The sequence below is a fragment of the Nerophis ophidion genome, linkage group LG04, assembly GCF_033978795.1.
Source record: "Nerophis ophidion isolate RoL-2023_Sa linkage group LG04, RoL_Noph_v1.0, whole genome shotgun sequence".
NCBI lineage: Eukaryota > Metazoa > Chordata > Actinopteri > Syngnathiformes > Syngnathidae > Nerophis > Nerophis ophidion.
Genome location: NC_084614.1, coordinates 37,959,701 through 37,982,786, shown reverse-complemented (window position 1 = coordinate 37,982,786; position 23,086 = coordinate 37,959,701). Strand labels below are relative to the sequence as shown.

Sequence of the window (23,086 nt, the reverse complement as noted above, 5' to 3'; positions counted from 1 at the left end):
GGGACTCTTGCTACTCTGTTGGATCCACTTTGGACTGGACTCTCACGGTTGTGTTGGATCCCCTATGAATTGAACTTTCACAGTATCATGTTAGACCCGCTCGACATCCATTGCTTTCAGTTCCCCTAAAGGGGTTGGGGGGTTGCCCGCATAGGCGGTCCTCTCCAAGTTTTCTCATAGTCATTATTGTCACCAACGTCCCACTGGAATTGAATTTCCTTGCCCTTATGTGGGCTCTACCGAGGATGCCGTTGTGGTTTGTGTTGTGATTTGTGCAGCCCTTTGAGACACTAGTGATTTAGGGCTATATAAATAAACATTGATTGATTGATGATTGATACTTGAGTTGTCTAAAGTCTCCCACAGTAAGTAAATTAGAAGGAAATGAAAAAATACTTTCCTCTCAAACTGAAGAAACGGTATTACACGGTTGTGTATTGAATTGTTCTCAAAAGTGTTACTCTTATTCAATTCGGTGTCCAAATGACCTGTTCATTGGAGTGACATGAACAAACTTATAGCCAAAACATTGACTCTAACAGTAATGAAAAATCCACAAGCGAGTTGACCATTTGGTCAAACGTCACAAAAATCTACTCATGCAGGGAATTAAATCTACCCTTCTGACAAATAAAGCTAGTATTTCTCATCTGATGTTTTTTTTCTCTTAGTAAAAATAACTTTTGCTCAGTAATTTAGAGCAGAATACCTATACACACAGACCGTTTCAAATGTAATTCCAACATTCACTTTGTGTTTTCTTCCTTAGAAAGAAACAGATGCAGTGTGTATAGTTTTCCGACTGCATCTTCCCACCATTGACGCTAATAGAGATTGAGGGTGATTGGTGGCAAGGAGGTAACAATAAATAATGAGCTAGCGGCTCAGATGTCAATTGTACCCCACAACAAGTGGAGGCTGAGGCAAGGGATGCCAACAAGAAATGAAAAGTGGTAGAATGGTAATGCCTAAGTTCTTTGATAAGTGCTTTTTAAGTTCTAGGTCAAACAGATGGAACAAATCTAAAGGGAAAATGTACCTACCAAAAAATACCTAAATCTCTGAATATTAGAAACTAACAGGAACATGTATTGTTTGGTATACAGTACAACAGCCCAGGAGGCTGCATAATGCATATTAAGATCACTTTCAAAGAGAATGGCGGACAAGGGAAAAAAAACAATTTCTTTCATCTTCAGATCCCTCATGCAACTATCTATGCACTATCCCAGTGAAGGACTTGTGCTTGAGGCAATGCTACTTTCCTCAAGTTCTACAGTCCAAAGAGCATTCATTAATTGGCAAAGACTGGTAGAATGTAAACAAACAGAATATACAAAATACACACATCTTTTCTTTTTTTTTTAAGTATGTGATCTTTAATTTAAAATCAGAAGCTTAAATTTTAGAAGGACCGAGAGGTATACTTGCCAACCTTTAGACCTCCGAATATGGGCGATAAGGGGGGTCGCGGGGGTGTATATTGTAGTGCCCCGGAAGAGTTAGTGCTGCAAGGGATTCTGGGTATTTGTTCTGTTGTGTTTATGTTGTGTTGCGGTGCGGATGTTCTGCCGAAATGTTTTTGTCATTCTTGTTTGGTGTGGGTTTACAGTGTGCCGCATATTTGTAACAGTGTTAAAGTTGTTTATACGGCCACCCTCAGTGTTACCTGTACGGCTTTTGATCAAGTATGCGTTGCATACACTTATGTGTGTCTGTAAAAGCCGCATATATTATGTGACTGGGCCGACACAGTGTTTGTATGGAGCAAATGCAGACGTGACTGTCACGGCGCGGACTCGAACCCGCTTTTCTACAGCAGCTGAATTTCCCAGTTCGTCCTCTGGCTGCGTGCCCAGACACACCCCTGCTAGCACTGGGCGCAGCACGCCCACACAGCGACAAAGCTGCAGACAATTGCAAATCAGCACACCTGAACCTGAGGAGAGGGAGCAGCATAAAAGCCAGCGGACCCAAGAGACCTTCGCCAGAACGTAGCCAATCACACCCGAGTAAGCATCACGTCAGGCAACTCTCCCTCGTTCCTTGCTCGCTTTTTTGTGCTCTTCCTCGTTCCTGTCTTGATGTCCTCTGTGTCTTCCACAGTGACTTCCGTGATCGTGCCCTTGCCTCACTACCTCCTGCCGGATTGTTGCTTGCCTTCCCCAATCCTTGACCTCTGTTTGGACCCTGACATCATTGCCTCTCTTCAGCCCCCGACTGTTGGTCTTCCCGCTGACTACCCCTTCGCCTCCCCCTTTTGGATTCGACGAAAGATACATCCAATACGCACCGACAACAACCTCTGGTAAATTCACATTGTTAAATTCCACACATAGTCTGCATTCACTCACTAAAGGTAGCATACACATTCCACACATTCCACACATTCATCAAAGGTTTGAATAAACCTTTAAAAAAACAATCCTGCCTTGCTGTCGCCTCATTCCCTTTGCCTAGTTCATAAGAGTGACAACAGGTTGTAGAGGACGCTAAGGGCAGTGCCTTTAAGGTACGCCTCCAATATTGTTGTCCGGGTGGAAATTGGGAGAAATTCGGGAGAATGGTTGCCCCCGGGAGATTTTCGGGAGGGGCACTGAAATTCGGGTGTCTCTCCTATTGCTATTGTACTATTTTTTCAGCAATAGTTACATTAATCATTAGTAATGTAGCAGCCTAGTTTTGAATGGCAGGGTCCCTGCTATCACATGTTGATAAAAATATAACATTTACATAATAAAAATCAACTACAGGCTTCCCCGATGCTGTAATAAATTAAGCATGATGAGTTGACTTGAAACTGTTTAATGTTGCACTTTTTATATGTAGAAGAAAAGTTGTGTCATTTTATTTCATCCAAGCAACAACTTGAGGCAGTTTAATGTGTTTTAACGTGGGCAGAATTATCGTAGTGTTCCCAATGTTAAAAGGATCAAGACATTGTTTACAAATTTGGTAAATAAATAACCAAAACATTTATATTTTGTTGTTTTCTTACTGTACCGAAAATGAACCGAACCGTGGCCTCTAAACAGAGGTACGTACCGAACCGAAATTTGTGTGTACCGTTACACCCCTACAATTTCAAAATCCTCACACTAATTCCATGAAGTGTGACAGTATCAAACGAGTGTAGTTTTGTGCTGCCACTTTAGTGTTGGTCGGTCTTCCAAAATCCTTAGAATAGCGCTGTACTGGCATGGTTGGAGCGTGGAATGGCGTAAAGGGCAGAGAAAATGGAAGCATGCTGGAGAATTCTGTTTTGTAGTAGGTAAGAAGAAATTGTTTTTTTTTGGACATTTCCTAAAAAAAATAATCAAAATCTGTCCATACCTTTTTGAGTTATGTTGCTAACAAACACGCAAATAAACCCTGGCGAAAACATAAGCTCTTTGGCGAGGGTAATAAAGTCTGAGAAGCTACTTGATAAACCATCACCTAGAAAACATATTTGAAGTCAGTGAGGCTAAGCATCAATTTGTAAGGTGTTTACATCATTAAAAGTTGTCAATTAACCTTTTGAAGAAACAGCATTTTCCAAACTGATATACAAAAATGTCCACTGTAAAGGACGATTCCTCTCAGAATTTAAAGGTTAAAATACACTAACAAATCCAAACATTTTTACACTGGATTTGTAGATTGTAAGTTTCAAGACACTCCACTGAACGGTAATTTTTTTAATCTTTAGTTTTTAGGGAAAATTACATCGATTATCTCTCTTCTGTCTCTACGATGTTTCCACTTGCAAGTGCTATGTATGTGTGTTAAGTCACAACATGCGCTTCAGTTCCTATTACTAGCAGTATCACCACAGCACTCCACCATGGCATGAAAAACACCAGCATTGTAGTACCTATTTTAATGTATTAGTACCGCAGTACTTTATTAGTACAGGTATACGGTACAACCATAGTTTCAAGTGTGCAAACCATCGCTTAAATATGAACTTTTGTCAAGGCTAGAACCCATCAGTCATATTTACATTGTTTCTTATGGAAAAACTATACTTCACTACATGAACTTTAAATTTACGAACCCTGTTCAAGAACCTATTAGGTTCCTAAATCAAGGTTGCACTGTAGATTGATAATAGTCTAGAAAAGGGATATAATGAAGAGTGCCGCCATTTCAAGAGCCCAAGCGCTCAGGGGCCGGACATTGGAATTTGGACAATTCATCCAAAAGTGCCTCCACAGGATATATTCCTTTGAGACTACATTTACCTAATTACAAAGTAAACACATTAGCTTTCACACTGCACTCTTGATAAATCCATTTTTCTGCCCTCGCTATTTGTTTCCAGCTTGTGCAGCTAGACAGTTAACAGCATGAAGAAACAGAAGCTCCAGAGATTTTGTTGAGGATTGATGTTCCTTTTGAATTATTTTACTTCCTCAGTTTTATTTCTGTACACTTCTTTCTTCATTTAGGTTTGTAAGACTGAACAAATGAACGTAAAATAAACATTACAAAAGTATAACGTCCATTGTGTATTTCACATAAATAAAATACAAGTGTTAGCATATTGTGGGAAGGCGTGGCTGGCAGTCTGACAGCGAGACAGGGCACACCAGGGCCCGCCCTAAGATGGCGGCGAGGGGGCGTGGACGGCGGACCAGCGGCGAGGCGGGGCGCCCCGGGATCGACGCCGTAAACGTTATCAGGTGCGTGGCTCGCCCAGCTGGGCACAATCAATTAATCTCCGTGAACTGTGTAAAAAGGGTGGCAGCCGTGAACGTGGGAGGGACAGTCGGAGAGAAGAACGTGAGCGAGAGAGAAGCAGATGCTGATCGCGAGAAGCAGAGAGCCGAAGGAAGACGACGACGTGTGAAGCTGAAAAGCAACCCGGCAAGAGACGCATTTGTTGAAAAATAAAGAAGTCTAAAACTGCTAGCAGCGATGTCTATCCTTGATGGTCCTTGGAACCCGCACGACGGCAGAAGTCTGTCACATTTGGCGCCCAACCAGGAAGGACCACCAGAGGCTGGGGAGGAAGATCCCCTGTGGGCTCTCATAGGCGCACTTGCCAGCCTCGAGGCAAGCAGCCAACAGCAGTGCCTGCTCCTGCAAACATTGGCGGACCAGACGGAGGGGGGCGCCGTATGGCCCCCCCGAACAAGAAGTAAACGAAGAAGAAGTAGACAAAGAAGAGAAAGACACAGAAGAAGAAAAAGACACAGAAGGAAAAGACACAGAAGAAGGAAAAGACAAAGGAGAAGGAGAAGACTAAAAAGAAGTGGAAAAGGAGAAGACCTGGTGGACCTGGCTGTCCTTACTTCCCGCTCCCTCAGAAAGGGTGTGGGGGTGAGTAGGCTCAGCCCGTGCAGGACTGTGGGGAGGCGTGGCTGGCAGTCCGACAGCGAGGCAGGGCACACCGGGGCCCGCTCCAAAATGGCGCCGAGGGAGCGTGGACGGCGGGCCAGAAGCAAGGTGTGTGGCTCGCCCAGCTGGACACAATCAATTAATCTCTGTGAACTGTGTAAAAGGGTGGCAGCCGTGAATGTGGGAGAGAGAGTCGGAGAGAAGAACGTGAGCGAGAGAGAAGCAGATGCTGAGCGCGTGAGGCAGAGAGCAGAAGGAAGACGACAACTTGTGAAGTTGAAAAGGGAGCGAAAGAGCGAGCAGGCAAGCGGAAAGGCTCAAAAGCAACCTGGCAAGAGAAGCATTGGTTGAAAAATAAAGAAGTGTAAACCTGCTCGCAGCGATGTCCATTCTTGATTGTCCTTGGAACCCGCACGACGGCAGAAGTCATGCAATAAACTACAGATTTTTACGAAAAGAGACATTAAACAACATACACAGCAAACATTGCACACAATGTATGTGGCTTGATACAATTAAACCTCAGGTGTAGCTTTATTGTCCCATACTGGTAAAATTCAGCGCTACATGTATTTAAACAAGCTTTGATCGCTACAGAGCTACTTAGCCAAAAAACAACATGACCATACAAAAGACAAAACAAAAAGATAAATTCAATACATTCATTATGTGATTTTTGGAAATATGTATCTTACTGTGGGTGAAATGATCGTACAGATAAGTATCATACGCTCCAGTGTTTCCCCCAGAATATCTGTTAGTTAAGGTGGTGTCTCCAGGGGTAAGAGGGCGTTGCAACAGACTGTGGTTGAGTAAGCTGGCTTCGTCGCATGAAGAAGCCTACGTATGCTGAATGGCAACATACGATATATATCTCGATATTTTTTCCGTAACGTAAAAACAAAACACAAAACAGTCTTAAGTGAGATACTAAGATGGCTGCGTGGGTGGAACAATGCTGGTTGCTGCAGAGACGTACTGACAGAGGCAGTACGAAGCGTAGCAGCTTGTTAAGACTTTAGTTTAGCACCAAATGATAATATAAATATATTTAATAAAGTCAAATACAAATAAGGCAACAAGAGAAGTATCCTACACTTCTCTTTTGTAAAGTAAATCTGAACAGCTGATATGGACATCTACATCAATCAATCAATCAATCAATGTTTACTTATATAGCCCTAAATCACTTGTGTCTCAAAGGGCTGCACAAACCACAACATAAACCACTACGACATCCTCGGTAGGCCCACATAAGGGCAGGGAAAACTGATGACCCAGTGGGACGTCGGTGACAATGATGACCCAGTGGGACGTCGGTGACAATGATGACTATGAGAACCTTGGAGAGGACGAAAGCAATGGATGTCGAGCGGGTCTAATATGATACTGTGAAAGTTCAATCCATAGTGGATCCAACACAGCCGCGAGAGTCCAGTCCAAAGCGAATCCAACACAGCAGCGAGGGTCCTGTCCACAGCGGAGTCAGCAGGAAACCATCCCAAGCGGAGGCGGATCAGCAGCGCAGGGATGTCCCAAGCCGATACACAGGCAAGCGGTCCATCCTGGGTCCTGACTTTGGACGAGCGGTCCATCCTGGGTCCTGACTCTATATCATCAACTATATGATTTGCCTAAGAAGCTGGTCGGAAGAAAAAAATACAAAAGTAAAAAAAATAAAAATAAAAAAATGTTATACATATATTTTTAAAGACTTTATTTTAGGCGGTGGCTCTTTGTTGTTAAGGCGGTCGCCTTAACAAAAAAGTGCTGAGGAAAAAACCCTGCGCTCATACAACAGCAGCAAAGGTAGAAACACCCTTTAATTTGCAGTATAATGGTTATATTATTATTTGTATGACAAAAAAATATTGTAATGTATAAGACTGCATTACTGCATAGTATAAACAGTATAGTTATATACTGTAGTTTTAGGCCATATCACCCAACTGCCAAAAAGGGGAGAGCTTTCAGGGCAGCCTTGAGAAACACCTCAACTATGTAAATCACAAGTTTAGACCTCAATGTTCTATGTTTGCTAGAAGGTTAAATGTCGATGAAAGGACATGCTAATGTGTTTACAGTGGCCCAAGTTCCTCTGTACAACAGAAGCACTCATGTGTTTTTAGGAATTTGGTCAAAAAATGTTTGTCTCCCAAGTTACGACTTCAGCAACAAATTCCTAAGAACAAGCATGGCTGACAGTTGAATTGCCCTGACCTCACCAGATGTCTTTTGTTGCCACCAAATAACTTCTGGAATACATCTGGATGGATATTATACCACTCTCCTTGGCTGAATTGGTAATGTAGCGACCAGTTCGTTCTTCAATCGCTTCTGGGTAGGAGGGATCCAGCCATAATTTGCTCGGAGATAGAATTACAGACAGGCAATTAAATGTGGGGTGTGTTCTCATTTACCCCGAAAATGCATGAACAAAAATGTCAAGAGTTATGTCCAATGGCGGCAAGTTTGATGGATTGGTGAATGTGGAGCTTTTATATGAGCATATAATATTTATGTGTCAAACTCTCTAAATGAAGGCTGTGTGGATAAGCTTTGGACAGAAACTATTTTATGAGCCACAAAGACTATTTTAATGTCACTATTCTCAAAACCATCACCAAGAAAAAGTTATTAAAAAGGTCACAAATAGCTGCAGTCTATCCTTGGATTGTGTCCATCCACTGTGCAATCCTTTCACTGTATTGTGCCCTTGCTTGCCAGACATTGCAGGTATGACCTTGTGAAATCAAACAAAAACATAATGCTGCGTACAAGAGTTTTCCGGCCTTTCTATTAAATGGCAGGTGGCACTGCAATTCAGGCAGAACACAGCGTGTGACATTGTAGCTTTTGTCCCAAGTCAGTGGGGATGAAAAGAAGAGTGGAAAGGATGTTGTTACATTCACAGCATACAAACTGTGCAAACAATAGCGGATGCGAACTCTATAGAGATGCATTTTTGATGCTCCTTTTATAATATGTAGTTTTCAGGGGAGTACGATCGCACCTAAATTAGTTCACATACAGTTGAACTACTAGCAACCCTTCTTTGTGCCCCACAAGTTAATTAGCACACCGTGTGAATAAAATGTACTTGTTTACCATTTTGGAATATGGAAAAAGGCTAATAGTAAGATTAATAGTGTGTGGAAAGCAAAAATACTTGAAATTTACAGAAACATTGGACAATAATAAATACATACGGAATATATGATAAATAATAACTAATTAAATAATAAAAACAATGAATAATTAGTATGAGTACAAACTGACTGAAATATTGTACAATGAATGGACGAATTCATAATATACCGTATTTCCTTAAATTGCCGCAAGGCATATAGTATGCGCCTGCCTTGAATTACTGCCGGGTCAAATTCGCTTCCCAAAATAATTAGCGCATGCTTAGTATTACTGCCGGGTCAAACTCGTGACGTAACGAGTGACACTTCCCCTGTCATCATTTTCAAAATGGAGGAGGCTGATTTCAATACCGGTAATTTCAAATCGCATAAAGGGAAGAAGATTAAGAGCTATTCAGTAGGATTTAAGGTCCAAGCTTACATCACACTCAAATTTTTACTGCATACCTTTGGTAAGTGCCGGAGTGAGAAGAGGTTTTAAAATAATTAGCGCATGCTTACTTTTACCGCGTGCCTTTGGTAAGCACAGGAGTGAGAAGAGGTTTTATGTTAATTAGCGCCCCGGCGGCAATTCAAGCCAATACGGTACTCTTGATACAGTATTAATCAATGATAGACAATAATGTGGTCGGCATGAAGCCAACTCGACATTATTAGAGACAGACAAAAACTGAATATGACTTTGAGAACACCATCCCAACTGCCAAAACTTGAGGTGGAAAAATTCTGCTAGGAAATTGTTTTCAGTGCCATTCATGCGTCCGTCCATCTTCTTCCGCTAGAGATGCGCGGAAAGGGAATTATTTCATCCGCAACCACATCACAAAAGTCATCATCCACCCGCCATCCACCCGAACCAACATTATCAAAACCACAACCGCCCGCTCGTTGTTATATATCTAATATGGACGATGCAAGGCATTAGTGAGGTTAGAAAGGGTAACTCCCTCCAAATAGCACAGATACAATGGCTTTCTTGAACTGATTTATTTGAAGGCTTCCTTTCCCTTCAAATTCACCGTGAAAACTGTAATAAATAAAGCACGTTACAAACGTAAGAATAACAACATGCACAGCATGTGGATCAAACATTTTACCAAGTAAAATACCAACAAATGACAAATACCTCGTTGGCCACACCCGGAAGTAGCTTCCTTACATCCGTCGACAGACCAAACGAGACATTTCAAAATAAAAGTATGCCCACATACTGTTTCAAAGAGTGCTGCTCGTTTTTCGAATGTGGGTAACAACATTTAACTATTTATAAATGGTTGATTTCTATAGGCTAGTAAGGTAAAGTGTTGTACCTCACAAGTTTGGGCTACCTTGCTTCTGCAGCCTTCATCAGCGGTGTCACGTTATGTTAGCATGAAGTTGTCTGTGACATGTTATATGGATTGTACCATCAAGTGTTGTCAGGTACAACGCTTTACCTTACTAGCCTATATAAATCAACCATTTATAAATACACATCAGTAGGCTAAATGAACCTCTTCAACATAACATTTAACTATGTATACATATTTCCGAATGGTTCAACCGCCACCCGCCTGAATCTATTTAAAATCTATTTTTTCGTCATGTCACCCGCCCGACCCGCGGTTTATCCGCGGATGAGACCGCAAACCGCGCATCTCTACCTTCCGCTTATTCGGGTTGCAATGGCAGCAGTCTCAGTATGGAAGCTCAGACTTCCCGCTCTTTGGTCTCTTCCTCCACTTCCACAGCAGGAACACTGAGGCATTCCCAGGCAAGCTGTTAGACATAATCCCTCTGGCGTGTTCAGAGGTCCCCTTACAGCTGGGCATGCCCGGACCACCTCATGAGAGAGTTGTCCTAAAGACATCCACATTAGAGGCCAAAGCCATCTCAACTGGCTATTCTCGATGCAAGGGAGCAGCAGCTCTCCTGAGCTCCTTCCGGACGACAGAGCTCTTCACTCTGCTTATTCGGGTGAGACTAACCACCCTATAAAGGAAATTCATTTTGGCCATCTACAATCTTGCTCTTTCGGTCACTAACCAAAGCCCATGACCATTGATGAGGGTAAATTGGGAGCTGTGCTTTCCGGCTTAACTCCCCCCTCACTACAACTATTTGATACAGCAACTACATTACTGTTCGCCTACTGATCTTGAGCTCCAGCCCTTCCTCACTCGTTAACAAGATATTTAAAATCTACCAACAGTTGTGACCATCAGGACCACATCAAACCGAAGTCTGTCAATGTCCTGATTGCACAAAACAATTATGTCCATGAAAGTTATGAGTGATTAGATTTTCCTGTTCCGATTTTATTTCTGCTTAACAATTCGATTCCTTAACGGTTCTCTTATCAATTCTTATTTGATGAAAACAAGAGAAAAAAGGGTTAATTAGCATCCATTTTGTTTAGTTTAGATCAGGGGTCTCAAACTCAATTTACCTGGGGGCCACTGGACGCAGAGTGAGGCTGGGCGGCAAGAAAATATATATTATATATATTTTTTAAATATTGCATACTCCTCAGCATGTCTAGTTGTATAATGACGTTTCAAATTGTATTCCTTGTTCACCACAAATTTCTCCGTGCATCTCCAACTTTTCCTGGAATTGTCTTTGCTCATCACTAACCCTTCTCTTCACTGCAGGCTTCGAAAAATACATGTTTGGGGTTGTGGAATATATTTGTACTTAGCCGATGCACGAAAAATAATGATATTTCCGCAATGTGTGTCGTTACGCTTTTCCTCCCTACAGCAACACGGTTGTAGGAGGATAATGGCCGGGAAAGTACCAGGATAGCGAGCGCAAAAAAGTGACTGCTTCCGAGTGTTATCCGGCGTCATAGAGAAACATATGTAGTGTTCATCGTGTGAGGCAATACAAATTAAACAATTAAAAAAAAAAATAATAAAAACGGTTTGAATTGGTCCAGGTTATCGGGGACTGTTATTACTGACGGATAAGTGTCGCTGTGTGACTGCAGCCAGGCACGTGAGAAAAGCCTAGTCTCTTTGGCAACGTCTCGGTCACTTTCACTTATTTGCCGCTTTTCCACTAAGCAGGGGTAGGCAACCCAGAACATTGAAAGAGCCATCTGGACCCAAATAACACAACGCTGTCAAGCGCTATTTATATAAAACTTGAGGGCCGCACTAACATTAAACTTTCATATTAAGGTGGGGGCCGCAAAAAAACGTCTTGCGGGCCGCGTGTCCGAGACCCCTGGTTTAGAGGTATCATGACAGCGAGGTCTACATAGGCACATACTGTACATTATGTTGTATGGAAGAAAAAAATATTTTTTTGTAAATACATTTAAGAAATGTATATTCTTCTGGGGCCAGCACGTTTGAACAGGGATTAGTGCATGTGCCTCACAATAAGAAGGTCCTGAGTTCAATCCCGGGCTCAGGATCTTTCTGTGTGGAGTTTGCATGTTCTCCTTGTGAATGCGTGGGTTCCCTCTGGGTACTCTGGCTTCCTCCCACTTCCAAAAACATACACCTGGGGATAGGGATGATGTTTGTTAAAAAATTATCGATGTCGGTGCCATTATCGAATCCTCTTATCGAACTGATTCCTTATTGAATCTCTTATCAAATCCAAATAGGTTGTTGTGTGTGCTCGGAGTTTCAAAAGCTGTAGATGTTATGTGACTGGGTCGGCACGCTGTTTATATGGAGGAAAAGCGGACGTGACTGAGGACAGCATACAGGTGAAGGTTTCAGGTGAGAGGACACTAAAGCCACACCCCAAGTGAGCATATAGTGCTGCTATGTGCGTTGTAAATAAAATAAAAAATGCCGACAAACACTTCACCAACATGGACGAGGTGCCGCTCACTTTCGACACACCGGTGAAGCTCACTGGGGAGAAGAAGGGGACCGATACGGTAGCGAATCGATACACACGACGGGGCAAGAGAAATCGGCTTTTGCTGTTGTGCTAGTATGCTACGCTAATGGACAACGAGACTGACTATGAAAATGAGGAGAGGGAATTTGGTAGGTGTGTGGGAAAAAAATCGATTTGAATGTGAATCGCGATTCTCACGTTGTGCGATTCAGAATCGATTCTAATTTTTTTTTAAATCGATCAATTAATTATTTTTTTAAATTTTTTTTCATCAATCCAACAAAACAATACACAGCAATACCATAACCATGCAATCCAATTACAAAACCAAACCTGACCCAGCAACACTCAGAACTGCAATAAACAGAGCAATTGAGAGGAGACACAAACACGACACAGAACAAACCAAAAGTAGTAAAACAAAAATTAATATTATCAACAACAGTATCAATATTAGTTATAATTTCAGCATAGCAGTTATTAAAAATTCCTCACTGACATTATCATTGGACATTTATAAAAATAATAATAAAGAACAATAGTGTCACAGTGGCTTACACTTGCATCGCATGTCATAAGCTTGACAACACTCTGTGTCCAATGTTTTCACAAAGATAAAATAAGTCATATTTTTGGTTCGTATAATAGTTAAAACAAATTTACATTATTGCAATCAATTGATAAAACATTGTCCTTTACAATTATAGAAGCTTTTAAAAAAATATATACTACTCTGCAAGCATGTTAGCAGACTGGGGTAGATCATGCTGAAATCCTATGTATTGAATGAATAGAGAATCCTTTTGAATCGGGAAAAAATCGTTTTTGAATCGAGAATCGTGTTGAATGTATTTTTTTTTTTTTTTAATCAAATCGTGACCCAAGAATCAATATTGAATCGAATCGTGGGACACCCAAAGATTCGCAGCCCTAGAATCTGGCGTGTTTGATGTAGAACTTGCCCAGCTGTTTATTTCAGAAACAGAAGATGAGGACTTTGATGGAGTTGTGGATGAGGGTTGATCAAAAAATAATGTGAGTAAATTAATAAATACTTCAATAAAGTACAACCAAACTCAGCTTTGCTCTTGCTGCCTTTTTAAAACGGCGTACATGCATGCTAGCGTATGTTTTAAGCTGCCGTATGTTTTAAGCTAGCGTATTTAAGTTTAACCATGCCTGCGCCCAAAAATTCGCTGTGCCCTATTTATGCGTTAAATACAGAAATAGCACCCGTAACTGACACAGGGCCTTTTAATATGGTGCGCCCTATGGTCGCGAAAGTACGGTATAGTACAGGAGTAGGGAACCTATGGCTCTAGAGCCAGATGCGGCTCTTTTGATGACTGCATCTGGCTCTCAGATAAATCTTAGCTGATATTGCTTAACACGGTAAGTAATGAATAATTCCACTGGTAATCACATTGTCAAAAATAATATTCAAAATATAAAACATGCTCATGTGTTTTAATCCAACCATCCGTTTTCTAACGCATCTGTTCAAGATGTCGCATTAATGGTAAGAAGTATTATATTTATTATTGGTTAACTTTTAGAATAACAATGTGATTCAAAAGAATAAGAGACTTATTATACTCTAAAAATGTTGGTCTTACTTAAAATTGCACGCATTTAGTTGTATTCAGTGTTGAAAAATATGATATGGCTCTCAAAGAAATACATTTTGAAATATTTGGCTTTCATGGCTCTCTCAGCCAAAAAGGTTCCCGACCCCTAGTATAGTGGCTTCGGTAACAGGAACAGGTTCTCAAAAAGGGATTCGAATCCATGGAATCAGTTCTTTTCTTATTGAAGCATCGGGAGAACTGGTTTTCGGACATCATCCCTACCTGGGGAAAGGTTGATTGGCAACACTAAATTGGCTCTAGTGTGTGAATGTGAGTGTGAATGTTGTCTGTCTATCTGTGTTGGCCCTGTGATGAGGTAGCGACTTGTCCAGGGTGTACAACGCCTTCCGTTTGTAGAAAATGTATGGATGTATGGAATATTCTTCTGGAGAATTTAATCATGTGCAAATTACACAAGAATCTAACATTTAGTATACAAACCCCGTTTCCATACGAGTTGGGAAATTGTGTTAGATGTAAATATAAACGGAATACTATGATTTGCAAATCATTTTCAACCCATATTCAGTTGAATATGCTACAAAGACAACATATTTCATGTTCAAACTGATAAACATTTATTTTTTGGCAAATAATCACTAACTTTAGAATTTGATGCCAGCAACACGTGACAAAGAAGTTGGGAAAGGTGGCAATAAATACTGATAAAGTTGAGGAATGCTCATCAAACACTTATTTGGAACATCACACAGGAGTGCAGGCTAATTGGGAACAGGTGGGTGCCATGATTGGGTATAAAAGCAGCTTCCATGAAATGCCAAGTTATTCACAAACAAGGATGAGGCGAGGGTCACCAATTTGTAAGCAAAATGTCGAACAGTTTTAGAACAACATTTCTCAACTAAGTATTGCAAGGAAATTTTGGGATTTTACCATCTACGGTGCGTAAAATCATCAAAAAGTTCAGAAAATTTGGAGAAATCACTGCACGTAAGCGACGATATATGGGACCTTTGATCCCTCAGGCAGTATTGCCTCAAAAACCGACATCAGTGCGTAAAGGATATCACCTCATGGGCTCAGGAACACTTCATAAAACCACTGTCAGTAACTACAGTTGGTCGCTACATCTGTAAGTGCAAGTTAAAACTACTATGCAAAGCGAAAGACATTTATCAACAACACGAAGGAACGCCACCGGCTTTGCTCGCCGCAAGCTCATCTAAGATGTACTGATGCAAAGTGGAAAAGTGTGCTGTGGTCTGACGAGTCCACCTTTCAAATTAGTAAACGGTAGCAATGTGATACTGGGTATAATCCTGCACAGGAAAATCTGTTTTAATTAAAAACAAAAAAGCGTGATTAATCTATATCGTATGACATGAAAAAAATAATTGTGATTTTTTTTTTTTTTTACATATCTCCCAGCGCTACACCGTATTCCAGTTTTATGAGTTAATAGTAATATGACAGAGAGAAAATCTGGTTGCAGGAAAACATGCAACTTCTTTCTGACTACAATTGAACATTCACCTACCATAAATGTGAAGTGAAGTGTGTGTGAAGACTCTTCTTCGGCATGGTAATGCCGGTGTAGTTTTCCCGTGGATGCGTCGAAGCAGAACACAGCAAAGGTAAGATATAAGGTATTTATTTAATAACAAAAGTCTATGAACAAAAATACTGGTGTAAAGAGAAAAAGTAAACAAAAGACGCTAGCGTGAAAGCTAGGATAAAACAAGGAAAACTAAAACTTGGTACGAGGACACAAAAGAGTAAACAAAACATTTAGCATGAAAGCTAGACAATAAAGTGGCTTGGCGTGAGAGCTAGCGAGAAAATACATACGAATGATGAGAGTCGTCACTGATGCGCGTGGGCAAATTAGGATCCGAGAATGAGTGAACAGAAAAGGTGAGCTTAAATAGGAGGGTGATAATTATTAGCAGGTGGACTGATGTGTAACCATAGTGATGGATAAAAACAGGAAATAAACGGGTCAGACAGAGAATGAAAAAACAAACACGTGAAGATCTGAGCCACAGATCGCAACAGTATTCCCCCCCAACAAAAGACAGATACCAGATGTCTTAAAAAACAAACAAAAACTTGAACCCCCTCCCCAAAACCAGAAAGTTCACAAACGAAGGGAGGGCGGAGGGAGGCCACGGTGGAGGGTCGCCAGATCGCATGTCCCCGAATCCACCGAGGACACATCATGTGGCGGCGGCGGGTGGAACGCTGCTGCCGAAAAAGTTTTGGCGGGCGACCTCGAAAAGGCCACATTAGTGGCCGCCTCGCAGGATGAGGTGCCCGGCGAGGCGGACGACCCGGGCACGGCCACATCCGTGGCCGACATGGAGGAGGGAGTATCTGGCGAGGAGGATGACCTCGCAGAGGCCACGCCCGTGGTCGACGTGGTGGACGACGCCTCAGCACCGAAATCCCAGCAGGCTTGGAAGCAGCTGACGAGGGTGCGGGGACTGCAGCCAAAGCAGGCCCGAGTGCAGCTGGCGAGGATGATGCGGGTGCTGCAGCCGAAGAAGGCGTCGGAGGCGGCCTGGGAGCCGCAGGAGTCGTCGGAGGCGGCCTGGGAGCCGCAGGAGTCGTCGGAGGCGGCCTGGGAGCCGCAGGAGTCGTCGGAGGCGGCCTGGGAGCCGCAGGAGTCGTCGGAGGCGGCCTGGGAGCCGCAGGAGTCGTCGGAGGCGGCCTGGGAGCCGCAGGAGTCGTCGGAGGCGGCCTGGGAGCCGCAGGAGTCGTCATCGACGTGAATGCAGGCGTAGTCGTCGGTGGTGCTGGTGTGGGTTCCAGCCCCGTCGTCGGCGCTGGTGTGGGCTCCAGCCCCGTCGTCGGCGCTGGTGTGGGCTCCAGCCCCGTCGTCGGCGCTGGTGTGGGCTCCAGCCCCGTCGTCGGCGCTGGTGTGGGCTCCAGCCCCGTCGTCGGCGCTGGTGTGGGCTCCAGCCCCGTCGTCGGCGGTGCTTGGCGGCGCGGAGCTGGCACCGGTGCTTGGCGGCACGGAGCTGGCACCGGTACCTGTCGTGGTGCTGGTACCGGAGTGGGCTCCAGCCTTGGAGTTTGTGCTGGCGTGAGAACCAGTTTAGAGTCTGAAACTGGCGTGAGAACAAGGCTAGAAACATTTTCTGGTGTGAAAACCAGGCGAGAGTCTAATTCTGGCGTGAAAACCAGGTCAGAGTCATGTGCTGGTGTGAGAACCAGACTGGGAGCAGGTGTCGGCTTCAGCCGAGGAGCAGGTGTCGGCTTCAGCCGAGGAGCAGGTGTCGGCTTCAGCCGAGGAGCAGGTGTCGGCTTCAGCCGAGGAGCAGGTGTCGGCTTCAGCCGAGGAGCAGGTGTCGGCTTCAGCCGAGGAGCAGGTGTCGGCTTCAGCCGAGGAGCAGGAGTCGGCTTCAGCCGAGGAGCAGGAGTCGGCTTCAGCCGAGGAGCAGGAGTCGGCTTAAGCCGAGGAGCAGGAGTCGGCTTCAGCCGAGGAGCAGGAGTCGGCTTCAGCCGAGGAGCAGGCACAGGGGTCTGCCGAGGAGAACTAGGGGACTGGCTGTGAGCAGGACTAGGACTATGATGAGTGATAAGACAAACACTAGGACTCGGGCAAGGACTTGAGAGAGGACCAGGACTTACAATCACACTAGTGCTTTGAGAAGGGCTTGGGCAATGACCAGGACTTACAGTCATACCAGGGCTTGGGCAAGAACTAGGACAAACGGTCAAACTAGGGCTTGGGCAAGGACTGGGACTAACAATCAAACTGGTGCTCGGGCAAGGACTAGGACAAAGACTAGGACTTACAGTAACACTGGGGCTCGGACAAGAACTTGGGTAAGGACTAGGGTTCGGACTAAGACCACGAGGGGAATCAGTACTAATATTACAAAGGCAAGAAACAAGACTCGGGACCGGACTCGGACTACGGATCAGTCTACGAGTGGAACTAGGACTACGACGACTACGAGAAAGACTAGGACTACAACTAGAATCAGAACGGAAACTCGGACCAGGACTTGGACTACGACTCAGTCTACAAGTCGGTCTACGAGTAGGACTAGAGCATGGGCTACGAAGAAGGCTGGGACTCGAACTCTGAGAGAGACTGTGACTAAAACTAGAACTAGGGCACAGACGGAACACAGGTGGAGGAAGTCTAAGAGGGCGTGACTTGACCGGGGAGAACACCGGTGGAGGAGGTCTACTAGGAGGAGCTAAGCGTTTAGCGTGCCGAAAAACAGGTAAAGGTGGCCTACATGGAGGTTTTTGTTTAGCAGTTTTAAGAACAGGTAGCGTCTGCCCTACCTCCGCAACACAGCTATAGGCCATAGCCCCCCCCTCCAGACGGGAATCCCAGACCCGTTCCCTGTGGTCAGGGACTGACCATAAGGGAGGGTGGTGGGAGGTTTGGAGGCGGGCAGACCTCTCCCCTCTATATTGTCCAGAGTGTCCCTTTGAAAAGGGAGAAAAAACCTTGGACTTGGGCAGAGAATGAGGTTTAAACGGTGGGTTAGAAGAAAAACTAGGTGACTGAGGTTGACTAGAATAATAAGAAAAAATATCCTGATACTTTTGTATATTATTATTAATGTTATTGTCATTTGAAAATGGCTGAGAAAACGAATCTTCCCCCAAAAATTCCTTGTTGGTGACGTCATCATCGGAGGACGGGCTTGCGTTACCGGGGGGCGTCGACGAAATGACGTCATCTGCGCGGGACACAAGTTGGGAATTTGCCCAGTCGGTAAAACTGTTAGCAAAGTGTGTTATTGGGTCCCCAAACAATGGTGTAGGGGTCTTGTGTGCTGACTGTAGGTTGCTGTGTTCGTGAGGAGGGAGACATGGAGTGGGCAAGTCACTGTCGCCCGACGAAGCCATACTTCGCGGCTTCCGCCTACGCGGACGAGCGCGAGCGCTGCGGGAGGGAAACTCACCGCTCCCGGAAGCATCGATCGGAACCAGTTTTCCCTCCAGGTCCCACATCATGCTTTCGTCTGGATTGCATCGGAGAGTTTCAGCCTCCATCGCTCGGAATACCCTCCATGTGCCTTCGTCGAAGGTCTCCTCGTGGTTGCCAGACGCGGAAAAACTTTTTAATGCTCGGATCCTACTGTGAAGACTCTTCTTCGGCATGGTAATGCCGGTGTAGTTTTCCCGTGGATGCGTCGAAGCAGAACACAGCAAAGGTAAGATATAAGGTATTTATTTAATAACAAAAGTCTATGAACAAAAATACTGGTGTAAAGAGAAAAAGTAAACAAAAGACGCTAGCGTGAAAGCTAGGATAAAACAAGGAAAACTAAAACCTGGTACGAGGACACAAAAGAGTAAACAAAACATTTAGCATGAAAGCTAGACAATAAAGTGGCTTGGCGTGAGAGCTAGCGAGAAAATACATACGAATGATGAGAGTCGTCACTGATGCGCGTGGGCAAATTAGGATCCGAGAATGAGTGAACAGAAAAGGTGAGCTTAAATAGGAGGGTGATAATTATTAGCAGGTGGACTGATGTGTAACCATAGTGATGGATAAAAACAGGAAATAAACGGGTCAGACAGAGAATGAAAAAACAAACACGTGAAGATCTGAGCCACAGATCGCAACAGTGTGAAGTGAATTATATTTATATAGCGCTTTTCTCTAGTGACTCAAAGCGCTTTACATAGTGAAACCCCCAATATCTAAGTTACATTTAAACCAGTGTGGGTGGCACTGGGAGCAGGTGGGTAAAGTGTCTTGCCCAAGGACACAACGGCAGTGACTAGGATGGCGGAAGCGGGAATCGAACCTGCAACCCTCAAGTTGCTGGCACGGCCGCTCTACCAACCGAGCTATGCCGAGCTATGCAAACTTCTGACCACAAACTTAGTCGCTGCTTGGCAGAGGTGGGTAGAAATGTGCTACATTTACTCTGTTACAATTACTTAAGTACATTTTTGAAACGACTACTTTTCAGAGCAGTTTTAATGTAACATACTTTTTACTTTTACGTGAGTTTTTTTGGGAAAAACGAACGCCACTTTACTCAGTTATATTGAGTTTCATTCTGATGGTTACATTTATTTGTATCCTATTTATTTTATAATCTATTGATTCAAACTTGCAAAGACAAATTCATTTTGTCAGTGAGCTTTCTTCCGACAGGCACTGTCACATGACTCTGTTTTGCCAATCCAGCATAAGCTTTAATGACGTTTGACTCTATTTCACCAATCAAACGGAGCCTCGCGGGGCGGATACAATCAGCACTACAAATACTAAGACATGGTGTTTGGATTTTTCACCGGGAAACACGACTTTGTACATTGTAGGGATGTAACAGTAGACGTAATAATGATGACGGCGACAAAACTCCGACCGGTTAGAATTACCATTTTAAATTGAAATGATAGAAGAAACTAAGATTTAAAACTGCTCTTTGATAAACTCAAGGTCGACTGACTCGCGTCACCTTGCTAGCTTAAATGCTAACATGAAAACGGGAGACATACGTCTTTCCCCGTTAAAAACAACATACCCCTATCTAAACTTCTACAAACACATTATTGTCTGAGCAACTAAGATATTCAGTTGTATACATTGAACCTACAAGCTGTGCTCTCTTGAGAATTGAACTATAATAATCGATCCTTCCTTTTAAGAAAATATGAATCATATATGCTGAGTTCAAATGTCGCTGAACAGAATTGGACAGATGCAACGCCCCCCAAAAGTGATACATAATTAGAATAGATTTGAATTTTTACACACTATTCATTCAAATAAATCCTGAAGTGTTAATATACAAAGCAATATTTCCAATAAAACAAAAGTTTAGCAATTAAAACAGATACAACACTGCGATATTAATGATGATTGTGAAAATGTTGGTCATAATAACTGTCATATGAAATCGTCCTATTGTTACATACCTACTGTATTGTTACACATCATTTCAATATGTATTTTACACTTGGAAAAGAGAGAAGACATATGGACACATCTTACTTTTGTAATGGGAGACAACTAGATACATTGTAAACCCTGTAGCTTCATTTTCTCCAGTAAAATTACAACTAACTTGAAGAACAATCTGCAGGCTAATCAGCAGGACATCTACGCAACAGTAAGTAGGCCTAAACTAATATTTCCAAATGACTCATACAGTAAAGAAAGTAGAGAAGGAGCAAGACTGCTTACTCAACCACTACTTTTGTAGTACCCATAGGCAAGCATGCCTGCCAATCTAGAATAAAAAATTTAACCATTTTAGTCATATATTACTCAACATTTGAAGAAAATTAGCAGTGGAAAGTTCAAGTTATCTTTTAGATCTGTAGCTTGAAGGTTACTAGTGCTAACTTATTAGGATGTCGCTTTCTCTTCTTCTACTGTATTTACATTTCCACATAGCTAAATAAGCTGAAATGACCAGAATTGCCCCTTTGTGTACGAGAGGCACATTGCGTACGGCCAACAATCGCATTAGAGATAACATCATACAAACTAAAAATTCACATGCAGCTGTGAAAATAGAAGAAATTGATTTATCTGACAAATTTGACAAATTTAGTGCATAAAAATGTACTGACTGTAAAAATTGACATGAAGTCAGACAAGGCAGCACATATCTTCAATGATTACTTGCAAACTAGTAAAAATAACATTTATATGACATGCAGTCATCCGTGTCAGTAGAAATGTTCACATTTCAGCCTACAAGAATTCCACTTCCACTAGAGAAAACATGCTGCAACAGATTGTATATATTTTTTATGATTTACACACATGCAACTACAATTGTTGTCCAAGAACAATTAAAAACGAGGTACTAAAAAAGATCAGAAGTTACTCCCAAGTTACTCAACACTTTGGAAGTTTTTTTCACAGAATACTTATTTACTCTTACTCAAGTAATTATTTTGATGACTATTTTTTACTTTTACTTGAGTCATATTATTCTAAAGTAACTGTACTCCGGAGGACAATTTTTGGGTAGTCCACCCACCTCTGCTGCTGGGTGACATTCGTCTAGTGGCAGATTTAAACAGGGGCAGCCCACTTCGGAGCCAGTCAGAATCGGTCTCTCGTCATGCTCATCTAAATGAGAATGCATGAATTTAAATTTAACAAATAAAAACGCTAACATGATATGAGGTGTTAGTTAATACCTGTTGTATTCAAATGAGGTGTAAGCGTTACTGCTGTTGAGATGAGATAGAAGCTGTTAAAATGCGACTTTCATTTATAATTATTGCATGCTATAAGTTCAAATGTTTCAGCATATTTCATATATCTTGATGAACTAGCAGCCTTATAATTAGTACAAGAAGCACTGATGGAATTTGAGAATGTTTGTTGCGCCGTGGTGTCAGGAGGCACGTTACATAATTACGTCATCCCAAACCGGAATCGATGAAAGAAATGTTTGGAAAAAATTAGCAAGCCATTCCCAAGAATTGATACACTGAGACACGGTTCTGAACAAGAACCGGTTGTCAATTGCCATTCTTACAGATGAAAGTCAACGTTTACAGTGAACAGGCTCGACTTACTGATGAAAATGCTAACCACGCTCCAGCTATGGTTGGAAAAGGACCGGATAGCTTGAAGTAGGGCGCCACAAACCATTTACTCCTGCAGAACCGGACACAAAATAACGCGAGGGACTGATTAGGCAAACCCCCATGCCTACTCTAGTACCCGTACCCTTCTCTCCAGCCTACTGAAAAAGAGGGAGGAGGAGTGTGATACCTTTGTAGTTGCAACACACCCTCAGAGCACCTTCTTGAAACTGGGGACCACTGCATTGGTCTGCCAATTCAGAGATACTGTTCCTGACTTCCAAGCAATGTTGTAAAGATGTGTCAACCAAGACAGCTCTACAACATCCAGGGTCTTGTTATTCAGTGTAACGGATAATAAATGGGGTTCATAACAGTTTCTTTAAAAATACACATTCCATGTTTAGAAACCAAGGCAGAAAACATATTACCAGCCCTTTCCTGCTCTGTCATCAATAAGAGTATTTAATATAAAAACACATGTTAACCCTGGTATTGTGGCAAAGGTAGATTTTCAATTCCCCTGCCAGTGTTTAGTCAAGAAGGCTTTTTTTAAGCTAAAGGTAGATCACAAAGAGATTATTTCGCTGTGGCAACCTCTAACGAGAAAATCCAAAATTTATGTACCGTATTTTTCAG

At 42.8% G+C, this 23,086-nt stretch overlaps 1 protein-coding gene across 1 annotated transcript in view; it reads right to left on the bottom strand.

The window, feature by feature from the left end:
* Nucleotides 1-23,086, bottom strand: part of ntm (neurotrimin) — a 552,734-nt gene that overhangs the window by 439,984 nt on the left and 89,664 nt on the right. The window lies entirely within an intron of this gene.